Genomic DNA, 12362 nt, shown 5'->3' with positions numbered 1-12362 from the left:
CTAATGTGCAATGTGTTTCAATATTTTACTTTGTAGTTTTTGGCAGATTATCGAAAAATGTTTTGTACAAAGGATTGTTCTTAAAAATCTGTTTGGAATCATTTGTATTTGGACATTTCATTAGAAGCTGATTTTGGAGCTGTATATCAACTTTCCGACGTGATATTAATATTCTACACATATTATTAAACCAGTTATGCATTAATTAGACTCCCAAAATAATTCCACAATAAACTTCAGGCAATATTTCAAAGAAATTTTTTTTATGTGGTAAATGTGTTCATCCAGACATGAATATGGAAGGAAATATAAATGCCCACAAGATAAAAATATAAATCTATTGTTGTAGTGGTTGATACACTGTCCACTTGAGAAGTTAAAACGTTAACTAAGTTGTCCCAGCAAATCCACAGTCTGGGGTGTGGAGGCCCCTCCCTAAGTGACTCACCACTTAAAGAGTATGATATGAAAGGGAACGGAGGAAGGACGGAGCATGGCATGTCCGCTCCTCGCCGGAGCTCCAGTCTTCACAGTCAGCTTGGACATCATCTCCTGGCTTCATCCTTCAGCCTTCTGGTGTAGATTTATCAGCCTTCCATCAAAGACCCATTGGCCTCCCGATATGGACTTGCGCGGAGCACTGCAGTGAGCTCTAGACCTTGGACTGAATCCTTCAGTCTGCAGTGTGCAGGGGCCCTCTGCATGCTTCCTCATTCAACTCCGTGGCTGGCCATTGTAAGCCAGTTCTGTAATTTCTTATACATTTGTACATCTTGTGTTATAGCTGTTCCTCTAGTACAACCCAGACTGATACAACTGCGATTCGAGAAGCCAATATAAAAAACTGGTCAAAAAAGGTGTATAGACTCCAAAATTTAGCTACGATAAATTATGCTGCTACACACATTGAGTGTGTTTGTCACTGTAATACATCCTTGACTTTTTTGGGCAGATAGCACTTTGTTGATACCTTATATTCCCTTCCTTAATCTTTGAAAGAATCTATGCAAATAAGATAGCTATGAGTCTTCCTATGTGTAATCATTATTGCACTTATATGGTCAAGTAAGTTTGTGGAAACTTTACCCTTGAAGTCACTTCTCAGGTTTCTGAATTTGTGACAAAGCATCCACTCTTAGTATTATTCTTTATTTGTGCAGAATTCGACAGTTTATTGATGGGCTTTTCATGTGACTCTATACTACTTACCAGTTTGCCAGATCAGTGGACTATGTAAACAGTATACTATGTATTCCATGAAAAACATGAATCATCTGTTTCTCTCCATAAAACATTTAATCTTTCAAAATTAGATATCTACAATTCTGTATTAAAGGAAGTCCTATTTCCCTGTAAACTAATTGATATTTCACTGGAACAAATGTTTGTTCTGTATGGATCACTCCCATATCTTCTTTAGCAAAATCTACATGTGTTTTACTCATTTGTATTTTGTCATTTCTCTACCAGTTATTAACTTTTGCAAATTTTATGTTTACAATATGTGTCCTAGCATCCAGAGGCTGAGCCAGGAGGATCACTGCAAGTTCTAGGCCAGCCTATAGAGTTAGTCCTTCAAAAAGATTCAAAAAGATCAAAAAATGTATCTTACCAAATATATGAATTCTTCAATTTGTCTCAAGTCCATAACCTGTTTGCTTTGATATTCCAAAGCAACATTATAGAATTTTATTTAAATTTTGATAGTTGTATTGGGGTCCAGCAACAAAATATTTGCATGCAAAAATAACAGATACATGCTGGCTCCACCCGAAGGGAGCCCTGAGAGGCAATTGAGACTGGGCATGGTGGCACACACTCTTCAAATTAACTTGTGTATGTAGTGTATATGCATATTGTGTTTCTTTTTATTCCCCATAATCAGTTAAATATTTAATGAAAACAATTGTACAGTTACACTACTGAATCATCCAAAAAATGGCTAAAATCTGTCATTAGTCAATAGAAGTAGTATATCCATGATAAATATTAACAAGGTATCTTCTAAATCTATTTAATTAAATGATGATGCATACTAGTGAATGCATATGCAAGGCCAATACATGATACACAGCACTTTGAAAAGCAGTAAGTGCGCAATTGCCATCAGTCTCTAAGACTATTTCATATTAGTTCATCAAAAACCTGTGGTTCTCAAGCACTGTCAACCTGTTCTACTTCTGTAAGTAGCACTGTTCCAACATTAAGAACTACCTAAATAGTCCTTATGAAATAAGCATCTATTTTTGCTCAATAAATATAGTTCTGAACATTGCATCTTCTTCTTTTACATGGAATATATGTATATATATATATATATATATATATATATATATATATATATATATAGTGTTTAGTACAGGGTCTGCAGGGTCTCACTATACAGATTGGACACCTAGTGATCCTCTTGTTTTCAACCTCCCAAGTGCTGGGATTACAGGCATAAAACAAATCTAGTCTCACTCGCCATCTTGGTGAGCCCTGGAGGCGGGGCCAGCAAAGCGTGCTAGGGGATCCAATATGTGGTCCCCAGCGTCTGCCTAAACAGGCACTAAGCTATGTGGTCAGCCCTTACAAATATATTTTAATATCAAATATTTTGTTAGTTTTCCTTATTTCAGAAGAAAGATATCCACAATTTCCAGCATTAATTTAACATTAAATATGTTCATTTTCATAATTACTTTGTCAAATAATTTGGCTGTTTCTATATTTAGAAATCTATTCTCATTAATTGATGTATGTTTTGCACTGCACCTATCCCATACAGTTATGACTACTGTGTAAGATGTGTTAGTACATGCAGGTATGTGAAATTTCAGAGATTTTTTTAATGTGGGTTGTTTTTATCAGATACATCCTTTATATATACACAATCAGAATAAACATGTAATTTTAATAAAAACCTTTTGACTGGCATGTTATAACAATAGACTAATTTAGGTAGAATTAAATAGTTCAGTTATTAATATGGCTCAGCTTCCACTTATTTTGATCTTTAAATTTCTTACAATGCGGTATCAGACTGAAGAAATGTGCATCTCCGTAAATTTATAGGAAGCACATTAGGTTTTATTGAAGTTCAAGTACATGAAATTTCTGAACTATACAAAGAAGTAGCTTATTAACAATTTTGTTTTTCTATTATAACTATTAAAAATTGGACATATTTTAACTGTATTTGTTCTGTCACAATTTCATGACTGGATAATGGATGTTGGATTTCTATAGACTGATTACCTCTTTGATAGCATGGGGAATGCAAAACTCAGAGCATTCATGTCATTTCTTTACCTTCTTGTTACATAAGCATTTCATTAACCCATGAAGGGAATCAGATGAAACCTTTGTTTAGCACAATCAGGCTTCTACATTTTCTTCCTGACTTCTTGAAGTCTATTGTGCATATGTCCACTTTCACTTACAAATTTCAATTTTAGTGAAGTTCGGTACTCTTATCTGTGATGCCTTTGAGTTAGGAAGACTCCTAACATCTTTGAACAGAACCACAGAGGTCCCTGATAGAAAGTAAGCTAAAAACAATTGGCTAGTGTGGCACATGACAGAAGCCACAAAATACTCTCTCAAAACACTAGAGTATCTTTACAGAGATAATGTTTATCATTTATAAGAGGCCTTATATCGTGATAAATATAACCTTGCAGGGTTAATGTACTTTCATTTTACATGTAAAAATTAAGCTTCTAGAGAATTCATACTACAAGATCATCAGTGAAATTTAAGAATGTTTTTGTAAATACATAATAACAAATGAATCTTTTATCTTTTTTCAATTTTTATTTCTATTAAGCATAAAGTGATGTTTGTGATAGTTAATGTTGGTGGTCAATTTGCAGGTTTGTGGGGTCAGTAAACTGGTAAAGTACACAGTTGCATGTTTTGCTAATGGAGTTCCCAGAAAAATGGCACTGGAAGGAATTTTTTTTTTTCCTAGCTCAGGCTGCCTTAAGGGCAGGTCTGGTGTGGCTTGCGAAGCTGGCGGTCCCCTGCGCCTGACTGAGTTTGCCCAAGCAGGCACTTTAAGCAACTGAGCTAACCAGCATGGCCCATAGAAAAATGGCAGTGGAGCAAGCGAAATGAAGGAAACAGAGCTGCCTTGGTGTTAGTAGCACTGCCCAGTAGACTGAGTCCTGGACAGATAAAAAGAGAGAAACACACACACACACACACACACACACACACACACACACACACAATTCTTCTTGAAAGGTTGTGTCTTTACTTGCTGCCATCCCTTACAGACAGCAGACTCAGATTCTTTAGCCCACAGTTTGGACTTGCACCAGCAAGCCTCTGGAGACCTGCCTGGCTCACAGCCTCCCATGGATGATGCACCCCTTCCTGTCCTGAGGCTTCCCACTTCTAGGACTGGTGAGCTCCTGGTCTCCCCAGACTTCCAGCCTGCAGATGGCTCTGTGAGGCTGGGTAGCCTCTGCTCATGTAAGTCAACCTGACAAATCCACTGTAACAATTAAATATGCATTCCATGGGCTTTTTTACTATACAAAACCTGCGCAATTAGAGCTTGTAAATATATTTGTCTATGAACATATTTTAATTGCTTTTCCCATGTTTGCCAGCCATTCTGGTTTGCTCTTAATTCTTTATTCTATCCAGTCATCTATTTTATTTCTTACATATTATCTACCTTCTTTGTCAATAAGTGAGAAATCTTTTAACAATTACAGTATTAACTAGGAGTTTACATCAGAATTTAATGCATAATGTTATCATGTTACTTTCATAACTATAATTAAAATTTATGCTTAACAAATATTGCAGAGAATTTAATGATGTTAATATATACATTTGAAAAAACAGTTAATAATTGCATGATTGATAAAATTTACTGGCACTGCACTAAACTTTGAATATATTTATGGACTTAAAGCTCATAATAATAGTACAGTGAAAGTAGTATGTTTTTCCCATATTAGTAAAACAAAACTAAATCACTCAATTTTAGACATATAATTCTCTGGAAGTAGTGAAATGAAACTTGCAATTGGGCAATTCTCTTCCACATTCTCTATTTTTAAGGATTAGATCATTTTTGCTCATGAAAATATTATACAGAGATAGTTTATGGAGAAAAAATTCATATTATTGTGCTTTTTTTCACACCTTGAAAGAATAAAGTAAATTTCATATTAGTTTGAGTAAACTTTTGAACTAATAATTTTAAGGCTTGAAATATTTTTTGAAAACAATAATATGCCTGAATTTAATTTAATTGGCATGTAGATTTCTAGGTTTATTCATTAAAGCTTGCCATTTTAAAAATTAGCAAACTTGTGTATATTATTTAAAATATACCAGATGTATTTATCATGAAAAATTACAGCATAAATTATTTAACAACTAAGTGTTAGATTCTTTGCTAATGTGTATAAAAGAGAAATGAAATCCATGTGAATGTAAGCATGGGAAGTCACAGGTAAAATATATTTTATAATTTACAAAAGAAACTAAAAGCTTCTTTGTAAAAAAGAAATAATGAAAATGAACAACAATGTCATTTTGAAGATAATATTATATATTTTAAACACTGAAATGTGCAATTATTTTTATCTTAGTGAAAGAACCACTGACTTATACTTACTTGGTAAAACCTTTATACAGTTATATCAAAACAAAAAATAATAATAGCATGTATGTGGGTGGAACCTTTTTGTGTTGAGAGTAGGAAATTATAATTTTCCACAAATGTGTGTGTGAAATAAAACACAAAACAGCAGAGAAAATATGTTGCTAAATACTGTTCATGAAGGTACTCATCCTGAAATTCAACCAATGTAAATATATCATTCTTCTTTTTTAAATTACAACTATTTTCAGGGTAAACTTTTATAATTTTGGGTAGCTGGTGATATTATCATATTGTGGAAATACCTTACTTACAGTGTTTTAGTACTTTTAGTTTTTTGAACAAAAAAAAGATAAATAGGTTTTTTTTTTAACATTTTGAAGTAAATGTAAAATGAATATAAAATTCCTTAGAAACATTGTTACAATGGGAAATAACATCTTCCTGACTAACTTTATTATCTTACTCAAATTTTATACTGAAAAGTTTAAATATCAGGGACTAAATATTTCAGATTTAAGAGATTTTTTTTCTCTAAATGGCAAAGATATCACAGTAACGAGAGCACTGCTTCAAAGACATGTCTCACTTCGTGATAAGTAATAGTGTGTTAGATTATTCCAAAAGGGACTAGTAGAAGAATTTAATTTTGGAAAAAATATTGAAAGCTTTAAGGAATAATCAGAGGAAGACAGGAAAGGTGGGATTTGAATTACAGGAAGACAAAAGTACGCTGTATAGCATGTACATTTATATGCCCTTTCTCCCAGGGACATGTCCCAAAACACCTGCTCTAATTAAGAAAGAACTCATGCAGAAATCTACAGTCTTCTTACCATAGGCTGACAGAGGCAAAAATTGGGGTTGTTAGTGATATTTAAAATTGTGTAGGTAAATCCAAGAAAATAAATGTGTCAGAACTAGTGAAGTCCAGTATGTGCATAAAATTCATTGCTTTTTCTTGACCTCTGTAATATACAGGGAAGTTTAATTCTCATCAAATTAAAGGGAGTCCATAGTTCTCAGATTTTTAACTATAATAGTCTTACAAAGCCTAAAATATTTTTTTCAGAAATGAAAGTGTCAGTTTATAAGGTGACTGACTGATTAAATAAAAATGCAAACTCTTTAGCGGAGATTCATCAAATAAAAATCTCTACAAAATATTTTCACATATGCCCTTTTAAAATAAGATTCACTAGATATAAAATAATTTTAGAACTAATCAACCAGTGTCTAGAAAAAATACAGAACAGAAAGATAAATACAGTGCTCTAAGATAAATGATAGTGAATTTAAGATCTAAAATTCTGAATAAAAACCAGTAGAGTTAATTTTTCTATATAGTATTTATTAAACAGATGAACAATTTCAACAGAGAAATAGAATTAGCCTTAAAGTAATAAATCTTCTAGAAATCAGAACTACATTTTATAGAATAAAATACCTACTCTGTATATTTTTATAAATGGATATTACAGAAGAAATAATTAGAAAAGAATAACAACATATCATTTTCAAATTCTCTAAAAGTTTGGAAAATAGATAACCATTTTCTAGTTTTAATTACTAATAACATTAAATGAAAATCACATTTAATGAAGCTGAGCTAAAGCCCATCAAAATCAATCAGTGATATAAAACACAGGGAAAAGTCTCACCAAAAGACCAATAAATATATTGAAAAGTAAGAAAATATTTTGATTTATATTTAATAATATGAAAGACAAAAAGAAAACAATAGAATTAAATCATACAATTTTTGAAAGCTAAATTAAAACATAAAAATGTTGATAAATGTTTTACAAAAAAACTCTTTAAAACAAAGGTAAAAAAAGATATTTCATGTCAAAAACAAAACATAAAACAAATCTCTAAATAAAAAGTTTGCACTGAAAGACCTACACTTTGAAAGTTGATAAAAAAATTCTTCATCTTCTTGAAAATTAAAATCATTCATTTTGAGAAAAATGAGCGTTGCTTCTAGTATTTTTCACTTGTTCAAATATGCCTTACTTGTTTGGTAGTTTAAAAACTAGACATATGTTTATTTTCTTGTACCTATGTACTACGTCATTGTGTGTAGGATAAACTTTCTATATTACAGCGACAAAAGAAATTATGAGTTACCTGCAGGTCGCACTTGCCCTGCCCCCCGGGTGTGCTGAGCCCACAGGATCAGAGCCTGTAATCCCACCTCTGGGGAGGCTGATAACAGGAGAATCACCATGAGTCCTATCTGTGTAGTGAGACCCTGAAATCAGGTGTTAAATAATTATGTTTTTTTGGAAATTGACAGATATGATCACAGGTATGCACAAAGTAAATCAAATGTGTTGTGTTCTAGATTAAAACAAAACATAAATTTTCAAAACTCTGAATCAATACAATTAAACAGTAGTTTAACTGTGTTTTATATCATGGTATAAGAGTATCATTGGTCTAACAATGAAAATACATGTTTTCATGAAGTAGATTTTAGATTCTTCCATGTATTACAAATCACCTTAGTCCTTTTAACTGATTTGACTGGCATATGTGTAAAGAACACAAAGGGGAGGCAGTCATAATAAGGGAAGCATAATTTTGCTGTTGTTTAAGAGTGCGGTGGTATTTTTGTGTATTTAAGAGAACAAGAGTTCTCTTCAGGTACAGAATTCTAACTGTTTCAGAATATGTATAATATAAACACTGACTTTCAGTTATTTCTGTCCTATTAGATGGCTGATAAGGTCCTTAAAATTCTAAAGGCCTGGTGTAGATAACAGCAAAACACTGTCAAACCCCTTGCCTCCTTTTCAGTGAGAGAATACACTATGTATAATAAATAAGCTGATAAAATTTAAAATGTTTTCATCTTCATTATCATGACTTTTAATACATTTTTGTTGTATATATTCAATGCTTCTAATATTTATTTTAATTAAAAATTAATGATGAGGGGCCAGGAGATGGCTCAGTGGAATAGCGCTTCCCTGGCAAGTTCAAGGACCTGAGTTCAATCCCTGGTTCCGTCAAAAAAAAAAAAAATAATAATGATAAAGCAGAAACAGGCAAAATATTTAGGATAGCATTGATTTTTCCATTTTTATTAACTTTTGTGGACTGTGCTATGTATATTTTGATATCTGTATGCAGAGCAGAGTCAGATTGTTGAACACATTGACCAGTCTTTGCATGTGTGCATGTGTGTGTGTGTGTGTGTGTGTGTGTGTGTGTGTCTGTGTGTCTGTGTGTCTGTGTGTGTCTGTGTTTTGAGACACGATCTCACCATGCAGTTCAGGCTGACCTTGAAATGAGCATGTACTGCAAAGTGGTATCAAACTCCTGCCTCAGCCTCCCAAGTGCTGAGATTTTGATATCTGGCACCATGCTGAGCTTATACCCAATATACTTCTCAACTTGAATCTGTTTTAGGTGAATCTAACTCTCACTATTGCAGTATTCTAAGATTTTTTTTTCATAATTAAAAGCCAGCATTGGCAATCTGCTTTTATTTGTGTATCATACTAAAGTAATATTTTTCTGGCTTTTGTTACCCTGTGCCAGCCTTTTTACCACTTTACTCATTTATTATTCAGCTGCAACTGCTACTTGTTCTCACTCTCAATATAAATTTCATCTTCAGTTTACCCAAATATCTTTTTTTACCAAGTTATGTCTCTTTGCTCCTGTTAGTTTCTACTTGCATATGTGCTTTGCTCTTTTTACTTCAAGACTCAGGCAGATACTCTGCTTATTTTGCTGACTGAACCGAAACATATCCAGAATATTTTTCCTCCAAAATTCATGAGACTTACTTTTTATTCTGTAAATTATTTCTTTAAAAAGTCATTTTTTTCTGTCATCAAATAAAAATTGAATCTATTAAAATTTATTCTTTGCCACTGAAAGTTTGTTCCTAATTCCCAATTCCATTCACTGTTCATCCATGATTCAGATTTATAGCTGGATACTGCACTAAAATACACGTTTTGATTAAGCATCTAATATTGGCATGCATGCACTTGATGCACTGGTGTCCTTCCGTGGCATTGACACCCATGTCCAGATTTAAGAGAGATTCCTTATCAAAAGTGTACAAAGCCCTATATACTCTGTGAGTCTTTTACTGGCTACGTTTAGATGTATTCTGTCCTAGTACTTAATTTGCTGTGTTTAGATGCTTCTCAGAACACAATCAGTAATTGTTATTTAAATATGCTTTTGCTATAGCCTATCCTATATATTACAATGCATGAAAGCTTGGGTTTTGATTATTGGCTTTGGCATTTAATTCTGTAGCCTTTGTATCATTACTGTTTGACCTGAATTCTATTTCATCTTACCACCATGTTCTTACATATGGCACTTTTTAATTAATGCATTGGTTACATTACATTAAAAGCTTCCAATGCAATTGAAAATATCTGCATATTTTATACTTGAATAATATTATGTATTAAGCACTACATAATATTGAAGTATTCGAGACACTAATTCTGTTTTAAGTATTTAAGTATTTCATTCTGCTTTCTTTTTGGTTATGAAATTTTATGTCAAATGTCTTCATGAAACTCACCTCAAGTCACCCTAAACTATGTTCTTAATCAAAGTTACTAAAATATAATTGCCACTAATTTTGTTTAAATTTAATAGGTGCATTTTTATGCTTTAGTAAGAAACTGCTACTTGAATGTTTAGCAGTAGCTTTTAAATGACTCAAAAAATTTTGAGTCCATTCCACATCCCACCTTTTTAATGTTAGATTTTAATGTATAAAAAGGCCATACATTGCTGGTGAGATAGCTCAGCAGACTAAGCACCTGGTTAGGCAAGTTCAGGGATCAGAGTTGATCCCCAGCACGACATACCTCACGGATCTCGCCCCTAGGTGCACTGAAGCAGCCACCGAGACCAGGCATGGTGGTGCATGTCTATAATTTCCACACTGGGGAGGCTGAGACAGGAGGGTCACTATGAGTCTGAGCAGAATAGTGAGACCCTGTGCCAAATACATTTTTTTAAGAAAAAGGCTATTCACAATGTCTTTAGGAAACAGTACAAATTTCTTCCTCACAATTTAGAAGTTGGAATTACAAACTATGGGTGCTGGCGGGGGGGCATGAGGGTCCTCTTCAAGGTTCTCAAGCTGTGAACTTCTCTTTTCCTCCTTTTTCAACAAGAAGAGTGAGAGAGAACTTTTGAGGGATCCTTTGTAAAGTACACAGTTCTCATTCATGAGGCTCCACTTCCCGGCTTATTTATTTTCTTAAAGAACAACATACAATACTATTACTTGAAGTCTAAGACCTAGAATTTACAGACATGAATGGGCACAGATATTCAGTCCATTCAATGAATAATGCTATCATAATTTTTCTAGAAAATCATTTTACATTACACACATTAATCTAAAATTATAGTTGAATAATTGTCTATTTCATGATTTTTAAGATAACTGATGATCTTATTTTTAAGTCATATTTTATATATGTTGGTAGCTTAGAAAATGTTTTCCAAAACTAATTTTATCAAGTAACTGAAACAGAAAACTCATACTTCACAGTTATGGTAAGATTATTTTTAATTACTTTGATTTTTATTAGAACAGTTAAATATGTAAATGGCTAAAATTCAGATACTTGTCTCCTAGTTTATATTTCTCTGATGAATAGTCTTAAAATAACTTCATACAAAGGAGAAAAAGCAGGAAGTGAAGCAGAAATCCATATTATCCATGCAACACTCATTCCAGTGGTGAATCTTTATTTTTAATGCCATTCCAAAGTCATATTAGTCTTTTTTATTTGTCAAGTACCTTAATTTGATTTTTAGTATTAAGCATACTGAACCTTATAGGAAATTCAAAATTCTACTGGTGAACAATTCTAACAGTGAAATGGTAAATGATTGTGTAAGTAAAGTTCAACATTACATATAAACCATGATATGATGATTTTTAAGTATAATAAGGAAACATAAAACATGCTCCAAGATGAGCAGTTGCATTGGTGAGAAATGGTTCTTGTCACTTGTTTTTATTTTTCTTTTAATTGCAGGACTAGGGAAAGAAGCCAGGACTTTCATACTGATCAACATCCCCAAACCATAATTTTAAAAATATATTTTGAGACAGGGTTTTCCTAAATCATTAATTGGCTAGGATGAGGTCACATTTGTCATCTTCCTGTTTCAGTCTCCCCGAATACTAGGATTATATTCATGTACCACCTAGCCTGGGCTATTTATTCTGTACCTCAAAGACATAACGATGAAGTATAATTACAAAAAATACACATCAGTCTGTGTATTAAATTTTGACAGTGCTGCACTGTTTTGTATTTTGTTTTAAGTAAACCAGCAAAATTCTACTATATTCTTGGATTTTAACAGTGAGGATAGTTTTCGATCTTCATTCCATAGGGAAAACTAGAGATTCAAATTATATTGATATAGGTAACAACAATTTAGCAAAATACTTTATAATTTAAATGTCTCAATAAACGAACATTTTAAACTTATTGGTTGTCGAAAAGGAGAAAACTTGTGTTTAACCATGCTGAAGTTACAACTCTAAACTGGCATCTAAGACATAGTAGAACAGAAACAAAAGAGGAAGAAATGATATTTCATAAGATCAAAAATATAAGTACATGGGCTTGCTGGTTAGCTCAGTTGTTTAAGCGTCTGCATGGGCAAACCCATCAGGCACAGGGGACCGCGGTTCAATCCCCAGGTCCACATACCACACCAAACCCTCCTTTTCAGCAGC

This window comes from Octodon degus, unplaced genomic scaffold, assembly GCF_000260255.1.
Source record: "Octodon degus isolate 3935 unplaced genomic scaffold, OctDeg1.0 scaffold00175, whole genome shotgun sequence".
In the NCBI taxonomy this organism is placed as follows: domain Eukaryota; kingdom Metazoa; phylum Chordata; class Mammalia; order Rodentia; family Octodontidae; genus Octodon; species Octodon degus.
This window is presented reverse-complemented; position numbering follows the sequence as displayed.